At 42.9% G+C, this 25,810-nt stretch overlaps 1 protein-coding gene and 1 long non-coding RNA gene across 3 annotated transcripts in view; one reads left to right on the top strand and one right to left on the bottom strand.

Annotated features, from left to right (window-relative positions):
* fgf22 (fibroblast growth factor 22) overlaps nt 1–25,810 on the top strand; it is a 181,750-nt gene that overhangs the window by 67,789 nt on the left and 88,151 nt on the right. The window lies entirely within an intron of this gene.
* The window catches only part of LOC145358522 (uncharacterized), a 47,336-nt gene continuing 26,947 nt past the window's right edge, over nt 5,422–25,810 (bottom strand). Inside the window, exons 2-3 of the long non-coding RNA XR_013889490.1 lie at nt 9,456–9,524; nt 5,422–5,625 (exon numbers count right to left, since the gene is read on the bottom strand). This is a non-coding gene — a long non-coding RNA (uncharacterized LOC145358522). The remainder of the gene's footprint in view (nt 5,626–9,455; nt 9,525–25,810) is intronic.

The raw sequence follows: 25,810 nt of genomic DNA, 5'->3' as shown, positions 1-25,810 counted from the left end.
TAGTTATAAATTCCTTCTTTAAACGTATAATTTCACTGGATATAAAGAAATGGAAACGTATCCGATTTTCCACAATATTCCAATCTTTTGTTGGGAAGCCCCCTTAACAAGAAATATATCCATTTGCATCATTTCTTTAGCATTTCAGCTGAGTTCCCTCTCTCGACCAGGGGAGATCAGGAAAAGACCCATGGAAGTCTGGAATGATTGTGTGTATGTGTCTAATTGAGCTGTTTTGTTCAGTTTGAACTTTATTGAGTCGGAGGCTTTGAAAAGTCTATTTTGGTAATGTCGTTGGATTCTGAGCACCAAAAACTTGAGATGCAGGCAAGTTCTTGGGAACACAATTCATTCTTTACAAGACTCCAAAAGTTCAGACATCGGTGGACTTTACAACCTTGCAGCCAGTTTTTATTGAATTCAATCATGAAGACTAAGAAAATTTGGCATGTCCGCTACGATTTTCACCAAACTTTACAGATGCACCACAGAAGAAATTCTGTATGGCTGTATCATTATCATGAGCTCCTGCTCTGTTCAAGGCTGCAAGAAAGTACAAAGAATCATGAATGAAGCCCAGTCCATCACTCAAACCAGCCTCCCATTCATTGACTCTGTCTACATTTCCCGCTGCCTCGGCAAAGCAGCCAGCATAATTAAGGACCCCAGAACCCTGGACACTCTCTTTTCCATCTTCTTCTGTCAAGATAAGATACAAAAGTCTGAGGTCACATCCCAATTAACTCAAAAACAGCTTCTTCCCTGCTGCTGTCAGACTTTTGAATGGACCCACTTTGCATTAAGTTGACCTCTCTCTACATCCTAGCTACGACTGTAACATTACATTCTGCACTCTCTCGTTTCCTTCTCTATGTATGGTATGCTTTGTCTGTATAGCGCGCAAGAAACAATACTTTTCACTGTATCCCAATACAGTCAAATCAAATCAAAATCAAATGAGAATTTCCATGATAGTGCAGTCAGCTGAACAGAATGGTCCAAAATTAATTTCCTGAGTTTGCTGATCTCATTTGGGTTGGGAGCCAATACAATTTTTTGTTTTCACCCAGTATTAGGAAAGGTGCCAAAAATAACCAACCAGAGTTCCTGCTCCTGATTACACTGTATTTGCGTTACAACCACTAATAATAACTCAAATATTGGAATTAATCTTTTTCATATGTGGACAGGACTCTTCTCATGTTCACCCCAACTACTCCCCACACCCATCTCATGAGCAAATGGTCTGATGCTCACTGTCAGGCTCAAATATTGATAATGATCACTTCAGTGAGATAACCAGAAGGTACTCAGGGATAACAACCTGAAGGGAAGGAAGGCAAAAAGAAAATGATGCTGGAGCAAAGCTGCCCGTGAAATTAATCTTTGTTCCAGTATAAATGACACAATTTCTTTCAAACAGCTTCAACTCTTTGTGATGCTGACTTTATACATCTGGGTAATTATAGAAGTCTCACATCCTCAATCAATGAGAAATACCAAGCCAATAAAAATCCAACCATGTTATAAAGGCAAGAACAGCCTAATGGACAAAATTGACACTTTAACACAGTGAGGCGACTTTTTAACATGAAGAATGCAGCAAGAATCTGCATTAAAACTAAGAACAAGCAGTGGGGTGCTGTAACTTTACAGGATTGGAAATCTAATAAAGTACGATTTAAAAAGTTGCAAGTAGCCTTTGATGTGTAAGCAGATATAGCTGAAGTTTCTGATTCAAAATACCTTTTAACAAAAAGAATAATTGTTATCACAGGCACAAATGTTTTCTGTTTTGGCATGCTTTTGAGCTAACCACATGTCAAATTAGGTGGGCGGATTTTTCTCAGCCGATTTAGTGGCTCGGTTGCAACTATCTTTCCTCACCTTTCCTTCTTGTTAGTAACTTGATCCCTGATTTGTCTGCAATGTTGACAGCTGATGATGCACTCTGAGAGAATTACCAGTGGGCGAAGGCTGCCCTTTATCCTCTTCTCTTTTTTTCTCTCTCTCAATCTTTGCAAGAATAAAGCTCAGTTGCGATGAACGCGTCTGATATTTTAACTGTCTGACTGAATAGTGTCCAATTCATCATTCCACAGAGAGAGGCTCGTTAACTTATACTAGTCCATTGTCAACCTCTGACAACAGTTGAGAATGAAAGGTAACATGTTTTATGAATGGACCATGTTTAATTTTTATGCTATGTGTCATCTTAAAGATATGTTTTACTTGGAAACAAAGAGCAAGTCATTCTGTTTGTACAGGCGGAACAGCAAAGACACCTTACAATGTTCCTGTGTGCAAATTGGCAGCAGATTCAGAGATGCAGAAGTACTCTATGCAATCCCTGAGAATACAAAAAAGTGTTTTTATAACCAAATGCGAACTGAATAGGAACAGTTCATTCAACTCTGGCCATCGAGGCTCCCAGTTCTCAAGAGATTTTTTGTAAATCTGTTCCATTGTGATATTCACATAAATGCTATTTGAGCTGCTCTTTAGCACTGCTGCCTCACAGCGATAGCAATCCGGGTTCAATTCCAGTCTTAGGCCACTGTCCTTGTGGAGTTTGGACATTCTCCCCGTGTCTGCGTGGGTTTCCTCCGGGTGCTCTGGTTTCCTGTCAAGTCTAAAGAGGGTAAAAAGTCTGACAACACCAGGTTTTAGTCCAACCGATTTATTTGATAATAGACTCACAAGCTTTCGGGTTAGTCCCTTCGTCAGGTGAATGGAGAGTTCTGGCCTCAGACAGAGCATATAAAGCACAGACAGTTTAGAGATTACTGATTACATACCCACATCAAGTCTAAAGAGGTGCAGGTTAGGTTGATTGGCTATGGTAAATTGCCCCTTAGTATCCCAAGATCTGTAGATTAGGGGGATTGGCAGGGTAAATATGTGGGGTTGTGGGAATAGGACCAAGGAGCACTTGTTGTCGGTGCAGGCTTGATGGGCCAAATGGCCTTCTTCTGCACTATAGGGATTCTATGATTATACATGAATTGAAGGAGCTCTTGGTTTCACAGTTCTAACTGAATACCATTGCTAAAAGAATTCGGAATCAGTTTTCCCACTGGAAATTACAGTTCTTGTGGTTCTCCTTAATCTTTGCCCTTTTGCATATTGCTATTTTGTTTGGAATTGAATCGGAACGGCATACATATGCACCAATACGCAGAGCTTTTGACTTCTTTGCTTATACCTGACTCTTCTCCTGATAGCGTACTGCATGGGGGGGTTGTGTCATTTTTCTCTTTTTGGAAAGTGATAACTTTCCCCAACTGGATTGGGTCCCAAGTTAATGGTGGATGTATTCTAAACAACTGTGGTGCTGGAGAGGGATCTTGAGCTCAACACTGCAGACAGTCAATATTATCTATACACAGGCCTGAGCTGCATGAATCTGTTTTGATATATAACAAAGTATATAATGTATATTTTGATATATAACAATGGGGAGGTGATAGCCTAGTGGGATTATCGCTAGACTATTCATCCAGAAATTCAGCTAATGTTCTGGGGACCTGGGATCAAACCCACCATGGCAGATGGTGGAATTTGAATTCAATAAAAAATATCAAGGTGACACAGTGGCACAGGGGCTACACGTGGCACAGTGGTTAGCACAGCTGCCTCACAGCGCCAAGGACCTGGGTTCGATTCCCAGCTTGGGTCACTGTCTGTGTGGAGTTTGCACATTCTCCCCGTGTCTGCTCGGATTTCTTCCGGATGCTCTGGTTTCTTCCCACCACCCAAAGATGGTCAGGTTAGGTGAATTAATGATGCTGAATTGCCCTTTAGTGTACCCGAACAGACGCCGGAGAGTGGTGAATAGGAGATTTTCACAATAACTTCATCGCAATATGAATATAAGACTACTTGTGACTAATGCATAAACTTTAACTTTATATCTGGAACTAAGAATCTACTGATGACCATGAAACCATTTTCAGAAAAAACAATTTGGTTCACTAATGCCGTTTAGGGAAGGAAATCTGCCATCCTTACCCCGTCTGGTCTACATGTGATTCCAGAGCCACAGCAATGTGGTTGGCTCTCAACAGCCCTGGGGCATCTGGGATGGGCAATAAATGCTGGCCAGCCAGCGACGCCCAGGTCCCATGAATGAATAGAAAAAAGTAGTATTTAGTAATATACTGAGTAAAAATGATGGAGCTGAGTTTTGTGCTCATTAAATGTTCTCCATGCTTTTGAATTGCACTTATTTGTATTTCCCCTCTCATGCCATGAAGCCTGGAAGCCCAGTTGGCAGGCTATTTAAAATGGGTGCAATAACATTGCTTCCTGCCAACCCAGCCTTCCTGTGAGTTGCTATTTTAACCTGGAAAGATGGCCCTTTACTGAAAATTGAGTTAAAATTTCAATTGTGTTATCCTGGCCTAACAGAGATTTTTAACCCAAGGCCTGCACAGTCATTTTCACTCCTTTGCCAAGCTAACGTTGTGACAAGAGGAGCCCTGGCCAGAAGGAGTAGGTTGATTGTGGGCCAGGAGAAGCAAGAATGGAAGAGTGATGGGGGCTGCTGCAAGCAAATAAAATCTTCCAGGCCTCACTCTGTGGGTGGGGATTGCTGGATAGTTTGTCATGTGCCTTGGTCCCTGTTTGCCTGACTCCTGGCAGTGAGTTAGTGTCTCTCTGGACTATTTTGAATTTACACTTTGAATTGTGAATAATTACTCAAATTAGCCTGGATGGGGGAAATTGAGTACAATTTGTACTGAACCTTTCAGGCGGATGTTACAATATTGCATCTGCTTTAGACATTCTCTCGGGTGTTCATCAATCCGGTCAGTGACTTGTGAATTTTGCCAAGATGACCCAATATCACATTGGACAATAGCATTATCACAGAATCCCCACAGTGCAGAAGGGCACCATTTAGCTCATCAAGTCTGCACTGACTCTCTCTAAAGTGTACTTACCCAGGCCTTTCCCCCCACTCTATCCTTTAACCCCACACGTCTACCATGGCTAATTCATCTGATCTTGGGACACTAAGGGGAATCTTAGCATGGCCAATCCATCTAACCCGCATATCTTTGGACTGTGGGAGGAAACCAAAGCACCCAAAGCAAACCCATGCAGATGCGAGAAGAATGTGCAAACTCCACATGGACAGTTACCCAAGACTGGAATTGAACCCAGGTCCCTGGCACTGTGAGGCAGCCATGCTAACCACTGTGCCACTGTGCCGTCCTTAATCTGCAGTGCAATAATGGATCACCCTAAGTGAACGGAGTGAGATAGCCTCATGTCTGGTTCTCTGATCTTTCCCAAAAAACACTTGGTGAGACAATGCCAGATATTATTCAGCTGTTTTTTCCCCACAGTCAACAAGCCACAGAGCCACAAACAAAGCACATTCTAGTTTTTTAACTCAATTTTATTTCTTGCACCCAAAATCAATAGAAAAAAATAGGAAGCCACAATGTCTGTTTCTTTTTGTGGGTTTGATTGACTTGTTTTCAGCAGAACTTTCTCTCTGGCCAATCTCTAACCGCAGATGCTGATGTTCTGCATCTTTAACATCTAGAAGAAGGACAAGTGTTCAGGACTGCCTATCCCCATTTTTGGTTTTCCTTCGTTTCTGTTAATTCTAGCCTGAGGAAACTGTTACACAGTCACTAATGTCTATCCAGGGAAGGATTCACCATATCACCTGCCAACCAAACTGTCAGAAGAAACTTCTTTGCAAATACTTTTGAGGAAATGTTGAACTTTGTTGCACTGTTCAGAGAAATCATAGAATCCCGAGAGTACAAAGGAGGCCACTCGGCCCATCAAGTCTGCATTGACCACAATCCCAGCCAGACCTTATTCCCGCAATCTCACATATTTACCCTATTAATCCCCTGACACTAGGATCAATTTAGCACAGCCAATCAACCTAACCTACACATTTTTGCATGTGGGAGAAAACTGGAGCACCCAGAGGAAACTCAGGCAGGCATGGGGAGAATGTGCAAACTCCACACAGACAATGACTCGAGGCCGGAATTGAACCTGGGCCCCTGGCACTGTGAAGCAGCAGTACTAACCATTGTGACACTGTGCCATCCCTCCAGTACAGCTACAACACTGGCATTTAGCCAGCAATGTGGAAAATTGCCCCAGTTATGTGCTGTACACAAAAAGCCCAACAAATCAAAGCTAATCAATTACCCATCCCATCAGTCTACTCTTGATCATCAATAAAATGATGGAAGGAGTCATCAGCAGGGTTACCAAGCAGCATTTGCTTATCAATAACCTACTCACTGATACTCAGTTTGGTTTCCACCAGGATCACTCAATTTCTGATCTCATTACAGCTTTAGTTGAAACATGGACAGAATTCTAGAGGTGAGGTGAGAGTGACTGCCCTTGACTTCAAGGCAACATTTGAGCAAGCGTGGCATCAAACTGGAGTCAATGGGAGTTAAGGAGAAAACCCTCCACTGGTTGGAGTCATACGTAGCACAAAGGGAGATGGTTGTGGTATTTGGAGATTGACCATCTCAGTTTCAGGGCATCACTGCAGGAGTTCCTCAGGATATGTCCTCAGCCCAACCACCTTCAGCTGCTTCATCAACAGCCTTGCTTCCATCATTATGTCAGAAGTGGAGTTGTTCACTGATGACTGCACAATGTTCAGCACCATTTGTGACTCCTCAGAAGGCTGTTTGTGTCCAAACGCAGCAAGATCTGGGCAGGCTTGAGCTGATAAGTGATAAGTAACATTCATGCCACACAAGTCCTAGGCAGTGACCATCTCCAACAGAGAATGAAACCATTGCCCCTTGGCATCGCTGACTCCCCTACCATTATCAATCTGGGGATTACCAAAGACCAGGAACTGAACTGGACAAGCCATACAAACCCTGTGTTTAAAAGAGCAGGTCAGAGACTGGGAATCCTGTGTTGAGTAACTCATCTCCTGACTCCCCAAAGCTTGTCCATGATTTAAAATCACAAGTCAGGAGTGTGATTGAATATTCCCACTTGCCTGGATGAATCTCGACATCATTCAAGACAAAACTGTCCAGTCGACTGGCATCACCTTCACAAACATTCACCCCCTCGACTGTCGATAAACAATGGTAGCCGTGTTCACTATCTACAAGGTGCATTACAGGAACTCTCCAAAACTTCTCAGCTAATGCCATCCAAACCCATGAGCACTACCATCTAGAATGACAAGTTTAGTGGATGCATTGGAATAGCACCGCCTAGAAGTTCCCCTCCAAGTCACTCACAATCCTAACTTGGAAATATATTGCTGTTCCTTGACTGTTATTGGGTTAAAATCCTGGAACTCCCTCCCTAACAGCACTATGCTGTACCTACACCACAAGAATGCAGCGATTCAAGAAGGCAGCTGATTATCACCATCTCAAGGGCAATTAGGGATAGGAAATAAATGCTGGTCTAGCCAGCAATGCCCACACCCCAGAAATGAACTTTTAATAAAATATTTTTTGGGTGTTAATTCACCTTCGTAGATGGGGCAGGAGGGGTGGGGGGAGGTGGCTTTATATTGAAGATCCCAATTTCAATTGGATGTGTGCCAAATAGCTGCCAAATTGGAAGCCAGTGTACTCTAAGTGTACATGGTGAAAAATGCAATTCAAGGTTCCCTAATGGCTGTTGTATGGCACTGATTGATATTGGTCAGTAAATGGATGATGTTTGAATCTTGTTGTTTCAGATCTCCATCTGCTTCAAACCACTCTCTCTCATTAGGGCCCACATATAGGTTGGTTGCACAGCAAAATTGGGTGTAATTGGTTAACAAGTGACAATAGTATTGTCGAACTGGCACCCACAGCTTGTCAGCTCAATCCATGTGAATTCTGAGGCCCAATTTCACAAGGTTCTCGAGCCGATATCATTCGTGGTTAGCACTGCTCCCTCACAGTGCCAAGGACTTGGGTTCAATTCCCAGCTTGAGTCACTGTCTTGTGCGGAGTCTGCACAAATGTTTTCCCCGTGCCTGCATGGGTTTGCTCCGGGTGCTCTGATTTCCTCCCACACTCTGAAAGACATGCTGGTTAGATGCATCGGTCTTGCTAAATTCTCCTTAAGTGTACCCAAACAGGTGCCAGAGTGTGGCGATTATGGGATTTTTACAATAACTTCATTGCAGTGTTAATGTAAGTCTACATGTGACACCAATAAATTAAACTAATCAGTTGCATATATGTGGCTGTCAAACCACCAACCAATGATGAGGGCATTGGCTAGAAAATGCTTCCACGCCATGAATACGCACATAGCCTATCATTATAATACCAGTGTAAATTTAATTCTCCAGCCCCAATCTCTGCTCCTGCTGCCCAGATGTTTTTCTGAAGATAATCCCTCTCTGGCTTTGTGTGATGTGCATCATTTCCCAAAGTTTGCTGTATTTGTTCATTCCAGTTTTGTTTTCTGCATGATAGATTCCATTACCCAAATCGTTTATCAGGCAGTGAATTGTCTCACTGAGATAACTGTACAAGACCAAAATGGGTCATGATGACCTGAGAAATGTAGTTTCCTTTATTATGTTTGTTCTAAATTTATTATACAGTTATCCAATTCTTTTTAACATTCTCTAACACTGTCTTCTTTGCTACTTAATGGCAGAGGTAAATGGAAAACAGTCAGTATAATTGGTGTTAAATGTTACTTACAATGCTTTAAAACCTAGGAAGCAGAAATTTAGAAGATTGCCAAGTTGCTGTTGGTGCTAAGGACTTGAGTCATCTTTGGATGCATATCCATGACTAAAACAACCTGAACACCCCAGGCTTTTTTCCCCTGGTAACACATTGCATTGTTAATGGCTGCAATGGATACAGCCCCCTTTTAAAATGTCTGACAGAAGATTTTTTTCAGAATCCATTTTAAAGGCCAGCATCTACAATATGTGGAGAATGCGCGTGACTGGCTCTAAGAAGCTGTGCAGATCGATTCACATTTTTAGCCAAGTCTCTATTTCAGATTGATCTCCCGCAGTCTGGAAGGGATTCACTAAATGTAGCTGTTAGGCTTTTACTGAATTTATCTGAATTGACCCACTGTTCACAAAGAGCGAGAATAGATTTGGTTCAAAAAGCCTCCTTTGTTCTTACAGAAATGAAAGAGCGAGTGATAAGGATTTTGCTATCCTTGGAAAAGGCATTCCTTTCATATAATCTCATCTGGACTTGTCACTGTTAAACTCAGAATGGTTTTTGGTTAACAAGTGATGTGTGTGATACAACTGAGATATTTCAATTGTGTTATTTGGGAAGTTCTGATACATTGGTAAAATTGACCTTTAATTTTGTAGGAGAGAACATGTGAGTCAAACAGCTCCTGGACAAATGTTAACCAGTACATTATCTATTATTGTGGAACACAGAGCAAACCAAAGCATAATATTACGATAAATAACTATAAATGCATTTCAAATCAAAACAATGTACCTGATTTTCACAATTTTGGCATTCAGCTTTGCCAATCCATATAAGTCTTCTCATAATTCTGACAGCAAGCTATATAAGTATATAAGAAAGATTATTGATTTAGAACAGGAACCACTTCACATTTGTAATGACGACATATCTTAAATTCCTTAACTGCATTGAGGAAAGTGAAAGCATTTGTCTTTACAAGTTTAAATAGCACAATTAGAATTATTCTAAAAATTAAAGAGACTATGTTCATGATAACAGAAAACACAGTAAATCCACCAACACTCAGGTGATACAATGTTTAGCACTGCTACCTCACAGCCCCAGGGACCCAGGTTCGATTCCTGGTTTGGGTCACTGACGGTATGGAATCTGCACATTCTACCAATGTCCACATGGGTTTCCTTTGGGTGCTCCGGATTCCTCCCACAGTCTGAAAGATGTGAAGGTTAGGTGCATTGGCTATGCTAAATTCTCCCTCAGTGTACCCCAATAGCCACCGGAGTGTAGCAACTCAGGGAATTTCACAGTAACGTCATTGCAGTGTTAACATAAGCCTGCCTGTGATACTAAATAAATAAAGTTAAAACATTCACTGCAGCTCTTTTCAGTCATCAATGAGCCTGCTGCCTTTTCAGTATTTTCTTTTCAATTCCATTTCCATTTTTTAGCATTTGTTTTCTTTTTTCTAGATAACTTCAATCTGATCTTTTATGATTTTGTCATTCAAGTCTATGCAATATATTTAATGATTTTTTAAAGTCTTACTATGCTGTTTGTCAGTGTAAATGCAAAGTATGACACAGTTTGTGTGTGAGAGGTTTTATTCCACAGTGCCTCATTCATGCTTCCAGATCTTTCCACAGCTTTGTTTACATTTCTCTGAATCCACATCCAGACTTAACCAATCAAGTTTAGAGAGCATGAATAGGAAACAGACTCTCATAATCAAACACAGAATAATTAAACACAACTGTGCTTATCTTTAAAACTTTTGTGTGTCCCTCTTCCCCTATTTGTGTAACCTCCTTTAAGATTGAAATTTCCCAACCTCACTGTTTCTCTACTCCCAGACATGTAGGTATCCCCTCTCCTTCCAAAATAACAGTCGAACGTTGAGCTGTTTGATTCTCATACTCAGGACGTTTCTTTCCAAACCTCCTTGGGACTGATCCTTCACTCCTGTAACATCGCCTTAATAAATTACATCTTTGACCAAAACTTGATGACGAGAAATTTTTTTGCGTAGTTTTGTTCCCTGTGGGGCAACCAGTGAGGTTGATTTTTTCCAGCATGTTCTCCTTTTATTTCAGTTTTGATTTGATTTATTATTATCACATGTATTAATATGCAGTGAAAAGCATTGGTTCTTGTGTACCATACAGAAAAAGCAAACCGTTCATAGAGAAAGAAAGGTGAGTGTGCAGAATGTAGTGTTACAGTCATAGCTAGGATGTAGAGAAAGATCACCTTAATACGAGGGAGAAATTTCTAATGATACGGTAAGTTAAGCACTATATCTGAGCATAGCACTTCCCCTGATGGTTGTGGTCAGATAATGAATAATCATACAATTCCTACAGTGCAGTAGGCCCACCAAGTCTGCACTGACAACAATCTCACCCAAGCCCTTTCCCTGTAACCCCATGTATTTACACAGCTAATCCACCTGACACTAAGAGGCAATTTAGCATAGCCAATCAACCAAACCTGCACATCTTTGGAGTGTGGGAGGGAACTGGAATACCCGAAGGAAGCCCATGCAGACATGGGAAGAACGTGCAAACTCCACACAGACAATTACGCGAGACCAGAATTGAACCCAGGTCTCTGGTGCTAGGAGGCAGCAATGTTAACCACTGGGCCCCCATACTGACACCAGCGGGATTCTCTGGTTCCGCCAGGAACGCATTCTGCTGTGTGTTTCCCAGTGGCGTGAAGTGGCTTCAATGAGAATTCCCGTTGACAGCAGTGAGACTAAAGAATTCCGCTGCTAGCGAACAGCACGCCATCTCTCGTGGGTGAGAAACATGTGAGTGGGAGGTCAGAGAATCCTGCCCATTGCTTAGAATGTATGGCATAGACCATTTGACCCATCTTGTCCATTCGATGGTTCCACATGAATTTCTTCCCACGTCATCTAACCCATCTGCATAACCCATTTATTTCTTTACCCCCCCTTATTTACTTATCTAGCTTTTCCGCAAATACATTCATAAACTTAACATTAATTAAAATCAACGTTATGTAGACTTCATAGGCAAGGACTTAAAGAAAACTCAAGGACAATAGAACAGAATTTCTCAAAATGATGTGATCTGTGATCAAGGATGTAAATTAGGCCATTTTATACACTGTACTTAATGTAAACTTTCCTGGAAAAATGATTCCAATGCATGCAGCGAGAAATGGCTAATCGGGGATCACTGTAGCAGTGTGGCTAATGGCTTGCACTATCTGCATCAATTAAGTATATCAATATTGGCAAGATCTGACTTTTAGATCCTTACACAATACTGAACCGTGCAGAAAATTACTTGAATTATGGACACACTGCAGTGCTGCATTCAGTTTGCAGGAATGAGCCACATTAGAGATTTTGGTGGCATTAAGAATTTAAGCTCAGATCCGTAAGTAACTGATTTTAGATAAAATCTCAGATGAAACAAATGGGTTCAATTGGAACCTCATTTTGCCTGAAACTTGATCTAGAAATAAGTGCAGAAAGATACATTTTGCCAATGAGTTTCAGTGTTTAAAGCTTAAAGTTCTCAGGTGGGATTTTCTGGCCACACTCGCCCTGAAACCCAAGGTCAACAAACCTTTTTATGGTCCGCCCTTCGCCTGCTCTGATTCCTGTGGCAGGCAGAACAAGAAAATAAACCTTAAAATTTATTTTCTAGTGTCACAAGTAGGCTTACGTTAACACTGCAATGAAGTTACTATGAAAATCTCCTAGTCGCCACACTCCAGCACCTGTTCAGGTATACTGAGGGAAAGTTTAGAATGGCCAACACACCTAGCCAACATGTCTTTCGGACTGTGGAAGGAAATCCAGAGGAAACTCATGCAGATACGGGGCAAATGTGCAGACTCCACACAGTCAGTGACCCAAGCTGGGAATCGAACCCAGGTCCCTGGCGCTGTGAAGCAGCAGTGCTAACCCACTGTGTCATTTTGGTAAAACAGTACAGTTTGTCATACAGCACACATAATAGTTTGACAGTATCTTTGCACTTTAATAAAAAAATGCAGAAATAAAAGGAGTTCTGATGCTGTCTGTCAAATACTTTAACAACTCATTATTGTTTCATCTTCAGGAATTTCTATATTGAGCTAAAACATACCTTATAACATGATTTAATACAATACCTGTATCTTAATGGCTAATGTAAAAATAATTCAATTCAATAGACATTTAGAAGCTAACACTTTTAAATATGCAAGAAATTATAACCAGATATTGTGTGGCTATATATATAAACCTTGGAATTTTCTGCTCTTTTGGTAAAGATATTGTTTGCAGTTTTCAAACAACATGAATTCCATTAGTAAATGCCATAAAAATTTGTGCCCAATTTCCCCTTTATGTCCCAAGATGTGTAGATTAGTTGGATTAGCCGTGGGCAATGTGTATGATTAGGGGGATAGGGCAGGGGAAAGGGCCAGGGTAAGATACTCTGTTAGAGAGTTGGTGCAGACTCGACGGGCCAAAAGACCCCTTCTGTACTGTAGAGATTCTATGAAGATGCAATGATAAGTATCAGAGTGGATCTGTGCAGACACTCTGACCTCTGAGGCAGAAAACTATTATTTCAAACCCCATAGCAGGTCCTAATCATTGCAGCCACGATAAGCTACAGCATTGTGAGTTCTCAGAGACGGAAATTCCCATCCTGTGATTAAGTTCCTTGGTGGTAGGGGGGAGCTGAGGATGTTTCCCATTGCGGAGGCCAGTGGGAATTTGCGCCGAATCACGTGATGCTGTCCCTAATTAAATATACATTCGGTTGTTTGATGTTTCATGCACGCAACATGTGGATGGCATGCATTCCGCCATCACAGCAGAGGACCATATTCCTCATCTGGACATCAAAGTACCCACAGTTAACTGAGGTGATGGCACAGCATGTGGTCTGGGCTGGTGTGACACCCGCTCGCAGTGTAGATAATTGGATGGGATTGGGGGTTGGGGGAGATTGTGATTGGGCCTTCATCAGCATTCCATTAACAGGATGCAAAATGGTGTCATGCTGATCTGTGGTAAGAATGGCCATTCCCTGTGACAGGCAGGAGGACACATTCCCACCAGCATTTTATGATCGTGGGAGACCAATTTTTCTGCTTCCATCACATGGTTCCCTCGTGTCCACGATTAAACCCTTAGTGGGGAGGGGGGAGGGGGTTACTGGAAAATTCTGCTGGTTGTCGAGGAGGTGAATTGTAAAATTGAAGTTCTATTTATCTGCTCAAAGAGACGTAAAGTACCAGGTGCCATTAATTGAAGGAGAGTGGGAAATCCTATTGGTGTCCCAGCCAACATTTACCCCTCAACCATAGCCACTAAATTAATTAGCTGGCCACTTAAATCGTTGTCATTTGTGAACATACTCCAAAATGTTGTTATTGACTACAAAGCAATGAGGAATGTAGTGCGGGTAACATAAATGATTATTTTCTTTGATGATACCGATGTGGTCAAGAAGGCGTTTGGTGTACTGGCCTTCATTAATCGAGGGATTGAGTTTAGGAGTCGGGAGGTAATGCTACAACTTTATAAGACCCTTGTCAGGCCTCATTTGGAGTACTGTGCGCAGTTCTGGTCACCTCACTATAGGAAAGACGTAGAAGCTATTGAAAGGGTACAGAGGAGATTTACAAGGATGTTGCCTGGACTGGGAGGCATGCCTTATGAAGTTAGGTTGAGGGAGCTGGGTCTCTTTTCCCTGGAGAGACGAAGGTTGAGAGGTGACCTGATAGAAGTTTATAAAATGTTGAGAGGAATAGATAGGGTGGATTCTCAGAGGCTATTTCCCCGGGTTGAAATGGTCGCTATGAGAGGACACAGATTGAAGGTGCGGGGAGGCAAGTACAGAAGTGATGTTAGGGGTAAGTTTTTCACTCAGAGGGTGGTGAGCGAATGGAATTGGCTGTCGTCAGAGGTGGTGGAGGCGAACTCGCTGGGGTCTTTGAAAAGACTTCTGGATGAGTATATGGGGTTTAATGGGATTGGGGGTTATAGATAGGTCTATAGATTGGTAGGTGTTGATGTGATCAGCGCAACTCGTGGGCCGAAGGGCCTGTTTGTGCTGTAGTGTTCTATGTTCTATGTTCTATAACGAAAACCAGTTCCAGATCATATTAATGATGTTTTAGATTTGAATGAATCATGGAATCCCAACAGTGTAGAAAAGGACCATTCAGTCCATTGAGTCTGCATTGACTCTCCAAAAGAGGATCCCACCCAGTCCTTCCCCTCCACCCTATCCCTGTAACCCAGTTCGTTTGCCATGGCCAATCCACCTAACCAGCACATCTTTGGACTGTGGGAGGAAACCAGAGCATCCAGAAGAAACATGTAAACTCCATGTTGGGCTATTAGCAGGGTACATACATGGGATTACAAGAAAGGGCCTGAGTGGGATCCTCTGTTGGAGACTTTGTGCAGATTGGACGGGCCAAATGGCCTCCTTCAGCCTTGTAGAGATTCTATGACTCCACAAAGACAGTCACCCAAAGTTGGTGTCAGAGACTCATATACTAGCAAATCACCAATAGGATGCGAGAGCATTTTCTGTTTTACATAAAATTAGAAAGAATGTTACTGCACAGAAACAGGCAATTCAGACTAACTGGTCCAAAGTAGCGTGTAAGATCAGGGTTTTATATTCTTGAAGGTGAAGAAGTCAATTAAGTCTAACAACTGTTAAGTAAACGTTGGTTCACAGAGCATGCTAACAGAGATTCCATTCTTCCAAGAAACACAAGTCCAAACTCTGTGGTCTGGGCCTCGGCACCTCCCTCTGCCACTGGACCCTGAACTTTCTAATCCACAGACCACAATCAATAAGAATAGGCAACAACACCTCGTCCACGATCACCCTCAACACCGGGGCTCCACAAGGCTGCGTTCTCAGCCCCCTGCTATACTCCGGATACACTGATGACTGTGTGGCCAAATTCCCCTCCAACTCGATTTTCAATTTTGCTGATGACACCACCATTGTGGGTCGGATCTCGGACAATGACAAGACAGAGAGCAGGAATGAGATAGAGAATCTGGTAAATTTATGCAACAACAATAATCTTTCCCTCAATGTCACTAAAACGAAAGAGATTTTTGTCGACTCCGGGAAGCGTAATGGAAAACTTGCCCCTGTCCCCATCAACGGGAACAGTAGAAATCGTTGAAAGCTTCATGTTTTTGGGTGCCCAGATCACCAAGAACTCCCCCCACTCCCCCGCCACAACCACTATAGATAAGAAAGCCCACTAACGCCTTCACTTTCTCAGAAGATTAAAGAAATTTGGTTTGTCGAAGGTAAGAGGAAGGAGGTTTAGAGGGGATGTGAGGAAAATCTTTTTCACACAAAGGATATGGGATTCTAGGACTCATTTCTCCCTGAAAGTTGGCACCCAGGTTGATAAGGTTGTTAAGAAGGCGTACGGTGTGTTAGCTTTTATCGGTAGAGGGATTGAGTTTCGGAGCCGTGAGGTCATGTTACAACTGTACAAAACTCTGGTGCGGCCGCACTTGGAGTATTGCGTACAGTTCTGGTCGCCACATTATAGGAAAGATGTGGAGGCATTGGAAAGGGTGCAGAGGAAATTTACCAGGATGTTGCCTGGTATGGTGAGAAGGTCTTATGAGGAAAGGCTGAGGGGCGTGAAGTTATTTTCATTGGAGAGAAGAAGGTTACGAGGTGACCTGATTGAGGCATACAAGGTGGTCAAAGGACTGGATAGGGTGGACAGTGAGAGCCTTTTACCTCGGATGGTGATGGCTAACACGAGGGGACATAGCTTTAAATTAAGGGGTGGTAATTATAGGACGGATGTCAGAGGTAGGTTCTTTACTCAGAGGGTAGTAAGGGCGTGGAATGCCCTGCCTGCAGCAGTTGTGGAGTCGCCAACTTTAAGGGCGTTCAAATGGTCAGTGGATAGGCATATGGATAATATTGGAATAGTTTAGGTTAGAGGGTCATTAGATTGGTTCCACTGGTCGGCGCGACATCGAGGGCCGAAGGGCCTGTACTGTGCTGTAATGTTCTATGTTCTATTGCCTCAAAGGGTGGTGGAGGCAGAGACCCTTCGACTACCACCCTCTGTCTCCTGTGGCCAAGCCAGTTCTCCACCCATCCAGCTAACTCTCCTTTTATCCCATGAGATTTAACTTTTTGAACCAGCCTGCCATGAGGGACCTTGTCAAAAGCTTTACTAAAATCCATATAGACGACATCCACGGCCCTTCCCTCATCAACTGTTTTTGTCACCTCCTCAAAAAACTCCACCAAATTTGTGAGGCATGACCTCCCTTGTACAAAACCATGCTGTCAGTCACTAATGAGATTGTTCCGTTCTAAATGTGCATACATCCTATCTCTAAGAATCCTCTCCAACAACTTGTCTACCACGGACATCAAGCTCACCGGCCTATATTTACCCAATTCTGAATTCATGATTCCGAAGTCTGGTTATCTACTCAAGTTTGGCAGCAGTTGTGTGTGGGTGGGAGAGGTTTAGGATTGGCCGCAATGCGAGTTATTGTATGGTTTGGCAACACTGTGGAGAAGTAACCTGATATTTGCCAGAAGTGGAAGTGGATCTGGCTCATTGGTGGATTTGCAGAATTTATCAAAAATTGGAAAGGAAATGGGAAAATAAGTTTAAAGTTTATTTATTAGTGTCACAAGTAGCCTTACATTAACACTGCAATGAAGTTACTGTGAAAATCCCTCAGTCATTACACTCTGGCACCTGTTTGGTAAACTGAGGGAGAATTTAGCATGACCAATGCACTGAACCAGCACATCTTTCGGACTGCGAGAGGAATCTGGAGCACCAGGAGGAAACCCAGCAGATACGGAGAGAACGTGCAGACGCTACACAGGCAGTGACCCAAGCTGAGAATCGAACCTGGGTCCCTGGTGTTGTGAGACAGTACTGCTAACCACTGTGCCACCCAACTGGGTAAGTGGGGAAATAGGGCAGCACTGATATGTAAGTTTTGTATCAATCTGTGATGATGGAACAGGTATTGTGCTTTTTGTCTTTCCCCTACTTTGGAGAAGTGGTAACGATCTCTTTCATATTCAGCCTTGAAACATATAAGATCCTAAGGGGACTTAATAGTGCATTTGCTGAAAGGATGTATCCCCTCATGGGAGAGACTAGAATTAGGTGACATTGTTCAAAAATCCCAACTCAGAGATTAGAAGAATTCTTTTTCCTCTCAGAGGGTCATACCTTTTTGGACCCCCTTCCACAGGGAGAAGTGTAGGCAGCTTCTTTGAATATTTTTAAGGCAGAGTTAGATGGATTCTTGACTAAAAATGGAGTCAAAGGTTATCAGGAGTAAGAGGAATATGAAATTGAGACCACAATGAGATCAGCCATGTTTTTATTGAATGGTGGAACTGGCTCAGGGGGCCAAATGGCCTACTCCTGCTCCTAATTTGTATGTTTGTCTGAAAATGGTTTGGCTTATCCAATGAAGGCAATTTTAATTAAATGACAGTTCAGAGCAATGATGAAATTGTACGCATTAATGCTTGAAGTAGACCATTGCACAGGTACTCAATTGTTTTTCAATGCACAGTGATGACAAGCCTCAAAATCATTTAACAATCCAAAGGGAATTAATTGAAATACATTCAATCTTCCTGTTTGCATTCCCTCAATAGAATATGTCTCTTCTGGTTCGCCTGGTGGTGGCAATGGTTAGTATTGCTGGCTCACATAGTGAGGGTTCAATTCTCAGCTTGGCTCACCTGTGTGTAGTCTACCTGGTTTCCTCCGGGTGCTCCGGTTTCCATCCATAGTCTGAAAGACTATGTTAGGTGTATTGGCCATGCCAAATTTTCCCTCAGTGTACCTGAACAGGCACCAGAGCGTGGCAACTAGGAGATTTTCACAGTAACTTCATTGCAGTGTTAATGTAAGCCTATTTATGATGCTAATAAATAAACTTTTATAGGAAAATTCTTAATTGAAATATTATTCAACTCCATAGTCAGGCTTTGAAGTTTTGTCATGAAACTTATTTAGATGATTGGAAAAGTTGTTTGCACTGGGTCGGAGACCTTGGGAATCAGATGACTGAAACTTTAAAGAGACTGTCTTGATAAAAATGTATGGAACAAAGTTTTTTTTTGGGGGGCGCGGTTATAACCATGCAATGCAATGATGTAAATAACCTTTACCACCTGCTGCCCGTGCATGCTTACCTTCAGTGACTGGTACACAAGGACACCCAGGTCCCTCTGCACACTCGCTTCTCACAATTTACAGCCATTCAGGTAGGAATCTGCCTTCTTGCTTTGAAAGCATCCTAGTTCTACGACCTGAGCTAATTGATTTTCTTTGGTCAGTGCAGTGATTCAACCAGATGCCTGTTTCCCGTCACCAACACCCCTTATTGTGCACCAAAGGAGGGGGCCGTTACTGCAGCTTAGTCGGGTAATCTTCAACTTGAAACCCATAATAACGGTCTGGGTGGAGTAACAGGCTCTAAAACACCTGCTGACCACTTCCCATTGGGTAAGCCTCTGTTCGCTCACTAAAGTGGCTCATATTCCACAAAGGCAAATGAGGAGATGCCCTATGGCCATCGTAACAGTCTGGTTAGCTGTGTATTCATTATTTGATGTCTTTGCACTAAGTCAAATACTAGTCAGTACAAGACCCTAAGATTGAGCCAATAAATTACATACTTTGCAGGTTTGCTCACATGGATCCAGGTGACTTCCCATTCAAAAGAATAGGATTGACTGGTTTTACTTAGGGGCAAATTTTAAAGTGTGCTTTTTTATGCTCTCGGTTTGATAGGTTGAGAGAGCTCGGTCTTTCCTCCCTGGAGAGACGAAGGTTGAGAGGCGACCTGATAGAGGTTTATAAGATGTTGAGAGGAATAGATCGGGTGGATTCTCAGAGGCTATTTCCCAGAGCTGAAATGGTCACTACGAGAGGACACAGGTTTAAGATGCTGGGGAATAGGTACAGAGGAGATGTCAGGGGTAAGTTTTTCACTCAGGAGGGTGGTGGGTGAGTGGAATCGGCTGCCGTCAGTGGTGGTGGAGGCGAACCCATTGGGGTCTTTTAAGAGGCTTCTGGATGAGTACATGGGATTTAATGGGATTGAGGGTTATAGATAGGCCTGGTAGGTATGGATATGATTGGCGCAACTTGTGGGCCGAAGGGCCTATTTGTGCTGGAGTGTTCTATGTTCTATGTTAAAACTGCCAGAACATCCATCTACTGTTAGGGAGTGAGTATTCTGTGTAGTAATGTTGCAATGTATAAACGATGAGGCATTCCACATGCAGGTATCTTATCAAATTACTCAATGCAGCCAGAAAATCAACAAATACTTTTAATTGATATGTGATGCTTGAAGGAATAATGTTTTGCCTTTGGATAATCTTATATCTGGAGCAACTTTCACCTGAGCTATAATGCATCAAGCGAAGGTGAGTGGGAATCTGACAGGTTTGGATGCAACTCTGGTTTTATAATGAAGTCCACAGAGAGTATCATAGAACCATAGAATCCCTACAATGCAGAAGGAAGCCATTTGGCCCATCAAGTCCACACTGACCACAATCCCACTCAGGCCCTATCTCCATAACCACATGCATTTACCCTAGCTAGTCCCCCTGACACTTAGTGGCAATTTAGCATGGCCAATTCAATTAACCCACACATCTTTGGACTGTGGGAGGATACCAGAGTGTCTGGAGAAAACACATGCACTGGGAGAATGTGCAGACTCTACATAGACAGTGATCCAAGCAAGGAATTGAAACCAGGTCCCTGGCACTGTGAAGTGCTAACCACTATGCCACCATGCTGCCCATGTTGGGTTGAGTGTAAAATCTGTATTCCTTAGGTTCCTTTCCCAGCAAGTTATGTTAAAATTAACTCCAATGTCTCGACAACATAATTTTGGAAGAGTTTCATGTATGCAAGCTATTGTTAGTCTTGCTCCATGATAACACATAGACTTGTGAGCGAGAATGTGGTGAATTCATTGCTGTATTCTGGGACTGCAAGCATGTAACCTAGTTGACGTTTCAGGGCTGTACAGAGGGATGCTGTTATTTCACTAAGACATTAGAGCTGGACCCACCTGTCTATTTCAAAGGGTATAAAAATGTGTGACACTTATCCAAAGACGAGCAGAACAGATTGGGCATTCCTAAATCAATGCCCTCAAGATAGATTTGTTTAATTGCTGTTTGCGATTGTTCTGGTTCTGAACAAGTTGCTTGCTGCATTTGTTTGTAAAGCAATTTATTGCCAGTGAAGCATATTGAGATATTAGGAAGGCACAAATTCTGCAATATAAACGTATATTTTGTTTTTTTCTTCATAAGAAATTAAACTGTTGTCCAAATCAAAAACCACAAACAAGATATTGAAATTGCAGCAGCATGCTATGTTCAAATATTCCATTTCTGAGAATTGAATTCATTAGTAGGCCATAAATAATGGAGAATGACAGAGAGGCCAGGGTTCTCCACCCGCACTTGTGGCTGGGATTTTCCAGTGCTGCTGCAGTAAATGGAGATTTGGCTGAGCACCAAACTTTCCGTACTAGCTGGCAGCAGTAAGAAGTCGGAAAATTCTGACCAGAACCTGGATGGAAAATGTTGTTCCTCTCTTTAAGAAAGGAAATAAAAATGATCCTGGTAATTATAGGCCAGTTAGCCTCACTTCGGTGGTCAGTAAGTTAATGGAAAGGGTCCTGAGAGATAGATGACCATTTGGAAAGATGTAGCTTAATCCAGGATAGCCAGCACAGTTTCGTGAGGGATAAGTCCTGCCTCACAAATTTGATTGAAATCTTTGAGCAAGTAACTAAGTATGTAGATGAAGGTAGAGCAGTTGATGTCGTATGCATGGATTTTAGTAAGGCGTTTGATGAGATTCCCCACAGTAGGCTCGTGAAGAAGGTAAGGAGGTGTGGGATAGAAAGAAATTTGGCCAATTGGATAAGTAACTGGCTGTATCATAGAAGACAGAGGGTGGTGGTGGAGGGAAAATTTTTAGATTGGAGGGCAGTTACCAGCGGTGTACCACAGGGATCAGTGCTGGGTCCTCTGCTATTTGTGATTTTTATCAATGACTTGGAAGAGGGGGCTGAAGGGTGGGTCAGTAAATTTGCTGACAACACCAAGATTGGTGGAGTAGTGGATGAGGTGGAGGGCTCTTGCAAGCTGCAAAGAGACACTGATAGGATGCAGAGCTGGGCCGAAAAGTCGCAGATGGAGTTTAACCCTGATAAGTGTGAGGTGATTCATTTTGGTAGGACAAACTTGAATGCAGATTACAGGGTCAATGGCAGCGTTCTGAGGAATGTGGAGGAACAGAGAGATCTTGTGGCTCAGATCCACAGATCTCTGAAGGTTGGTCCTCAATTAGATAGAGCCGTGAAGAAGGCTTATAGTGTGTTAGTGTTTATTAACGGGGGTTTGAGTTTAAAAGCCATGGGGTTATGCTGCAACTATAATGAACGTTAGTGAGACCACATGTGGAATATTGTGCGCAGTTCTGGTCACCTCACTATAAGAAGGATGTGGAAACATTGGAGAGAGTGCAGAGGAGATTTACCAGGATGCTGCCTGGTTTGGAGGGTAGGTTTTATGAGGAAAGGTTGAGGGAGCTGGGGCTTTTCTCTTTCGAGCGGAGGAGGATGAGAAACGACTTAATAGAGGTTTATAAGATGATGAGGGGGATTGATAGAGTGGACGTGCAGAGACTATTTCCTTGGATGGGTGTAGCTGTTACTAGGGGGCATAACTATAAGGTTCATGGTGGGAGATATAGGAGGGATGTCCGAGGTAGATTCTTTACTCAGAGAGTGGTTGGGGTGTGGAATGCACTGCCTGCTGTGATAGTGGAGTTGGACACTTTAGGAACTTTCAAGTAGTTATTGGATAGGCACATGGAGCACATCAGAATGATAGGGAGTGGGATAGCTTGATCTTGGGTTTGGACGTAGCTCAGCACAACATTACTGTGCTGTAATGTTCTATGTTCTATCTCCTTTTCATCATTGAGAGGAATTTTGCTACTTTCATATATTGAGTGGGAATTTTTCTACCTTTCACCCACCCACACACACACACCCGCGTGCAGCATGTTTGGGGGAGGAGGGCCTCCATTGGTTGGTGACAGTATCCTCCAGTCCTGCCGCTGTCAACAGGATTTCCTGTTGTTTGCACCAGCAGGAATGGCTGGCCAATATTGGGCGTGATTTTCCGAGCCTGCTGTGCTGCTTGGGTACTGCAGCAGATAGGGAAATATAAGCAGGAGCCAAAAACCAGGATTTGCACCAGGTGACCGGCCCTCCATTCATTTCCCAGGCTTTTTCAGTGTGATTGGTTCACACTGGGCATGACATCAGTTATGATGGCAGCTATCATGGCCAATTCAATTTTTGGAAACTGAATGCACCTCAGTACCAGAATCAGATTTTTAGCTCATGTTCCACACAATCAAATGCAGAGAAAACCTCCCTTTAACTCAAATAAAAATTAAGCTTTTTAGCCTCAACTTAAATGATGATAGTTGACTGTACGAGGATGTAACTTTCACTCCTCGCTCCAGCAATCCTTGAATGAGATTGCAAATTTACCACTGACCTTTGATTCACAAAGAACTGGATTGAAGCTTCCAAATCTGAGCAGGTGAAGGGAATTCTCTGAGGCATCCTGGTGAGTATTTATTCCTCACTCAATATCAATGCTGCAAATTATCTGGTGATTAATGTCTTTGCTGTTTGTAAAACTTTGCAATGCACAAACATTCCACAGGATTTCGGTGAGATCATATCTGGAGTAATGTGTACAGTTTTGGTTCACCTCAGTTAAGCAAGAATACACCTGCATTGGAGGGATAGGGTCACACGGCAGGGCAAGGTTTATAATTGGGGGTGGGGTAATTATGATGCGATTAGGCAAGAATTAGGGAGGATAAGATGGGAACAGAAACTGTCAGGGAAAGGGACAAATGAAAAGTGGAGCTTGTTCAAGGAACAAATACTGCGTGTCCTTGATAGGTATGTCCCTGTCAGGCAGGGAGGAAATGGCCGAGTGAGGGAACCATGGTTCACAAAGGAGGTTGAATGTCTTGTCAAGAGGAAAAAGGAAGCGTATGTAAGGATGAGAAAACAAGGTTCAGTTGGGTCGCTTGAGGGTTACAAGGTAGCTAGGAATGAGGGGCTTAGGAGAGCTTGGAGGGAGCATGAGGAGTCCTTGGTGGGTCAGATCAAGGAAAACCCCAAGGCTTTTTATTCTTATGTGAGAAATAAAAGAATGATCAGGGTGAGGTTATGGTTGGTCAAGGATAGTAGTGGGAACTTGTGCATGGAGTCAGGAAAGATAGGAGAGGCGTTGAATGAATACTTTTCTTCAGCGTTCACTGAGAGGGGCCGTGTTTTTGAGGATGAGAGTGTGATACAGGTTGATAGGATGGAGGAGGTGGATGTTCTGAGGGAAGATGTATTCGCAATTTTGAAAAACCTGAGGGTTGATGAGTCCCCTGGGCCAGATGGGATACATCCGAGGATACTTTGGGAGGCAAGGGATGAGATTGCAGAGCCTTTAGCTTTGATCCTTGGGTCCTCACTGTCCACGGGGATTGTGTGAGTGGCGAATATTGTTCCTCTGTTCAAGAAAGGAAATAAGAATGATCCTGGTAATTATAGACCGGTTAGTCTTACTGCGGTGGCCAGTAAGTTAATGGAAAGGGTCCCGACGGATGGGATTTATGACCATTTGGAAAGATGCAGTTTAATCCGGGATAGTCAGCACGGATTAGTGAGGGGTAAGTCCTGCCTCACAAATTTGATTGAATTCTTTGAGGAGGTAACTAAGCGTGTAGATGAAGGTAGAGCAGTTGATGTCGTATACATGGATTTTAGTAAGGCGTTTGATAAGATTCCCCACAGTAGGCTCATGAAGAAAGTAAGGGGGTATGTGATAGAAGGAAATTTGGCCAATTGGATAAGTAACTGGCTGTCTCATAGAAGACAGAGGGTGGTGGTGGAGGGAAAATTTTCAGATTGGAGGGCAGTTACCAGCGGTGTACCACAGGGATCAGTGCTGGGTCCTCTGCTATTTGTGATTTTTATCAATGACTTGGAAGAGGGGACTGAAGGGTGGGTTAGTAAATTTGCTGATGACACCAAGATTGGTGGAGTAGTGGATGAGAGGAAGGGCTGTTGTAGGCTGCAAAGAGACATTGATAGGATGCAGAGCTGGGCTGAAAAGTGGCAGATGGAGTTTAACCCTGATAAGTGTGAGGTGATTCATTTTGGTAGGACAAACTTGAATGCAGATTACAGGGTCAATGGCAGGGTTCTGAGGAATGTGGAGGAACAGAGAGACCTTGGGTTCATATCCACAGATCTTTGAAGGTTGCCACTCAAGTGGATAGAGCCGTGAAGAAGGCTTATAAGAAGTGTTAACATTTATTAACAAGGGATTTGAGTTTAAGAGCCATAGGGTTATGCTGCAACTATACCGGACCTTGGTGAGACCACATGTAGAATATTGTGTTCAGTTCTGGTCATCTCACTATAAAAAGGATGTGGAAGCGTTGGAGAGAGTGCAGAGGAGATTCACCAGGATGCTGCCTGGTTTGGAGGGTAGGTCTTATGAGGAAAGATTGAGGGAGCTGGGGCTTTTCTCTTTAGAGTGGAGGAGGATAAGAAACGACTGAATAGAGGTTTATAAGATGGTAAGGGGGATAGATAGAGTGGACGTTCAGAGACTATTTCCCTGGGTGAATGTAGCTGTTACTAGGGGACATAACTATAAGGTTCATGGTGGGAGATATAGGAGGGATGTCCGAGGTAGGTTCTTCACTCAGAGAGTGGTTGGGGTGTGGAATGCACTGCCTGCTGTCATAGTGGAGTCAGACACTTTAGGAACTTTATTGGATAGGCACATGGAGCACACCAGAATGATAGGGAGTGGGATAGCTTGATCTTGTTTTCGGACATAGCTCAGCACAACATTGAGGGCCGAAGGGCCTGTACTGTGCTGTACTGTTCTATATTCTATCTATGTTGAACTATTCTACGGATTAATTTGCTTCTATATTGGTGTATGACCTTGATGAACCCAGGCCTAACGGATGAG

Source organism: Carcharhinus amblyrhynchos, chromosome 26 (genome assembly GCF_965287045.1).
Source record: "Carcharhinus amblyrhynchos chromosome 26, sCarAmb.v2.hapA, whole genome shotgun sequence".
Classification (NCBI taxonomy): domain Eukaryota; kingdom Metazoa; phylum Chordata; class Chondrichthyes; order Carcharhiniformes; family Carcharhinidae; genus Carcharhinus; species Carcharhinus amblyrhynchos.
Note: the sequence above shows the minus strand (reverse complement) of the source record. Positions and strands in the feature narration are given on the sequence as shown.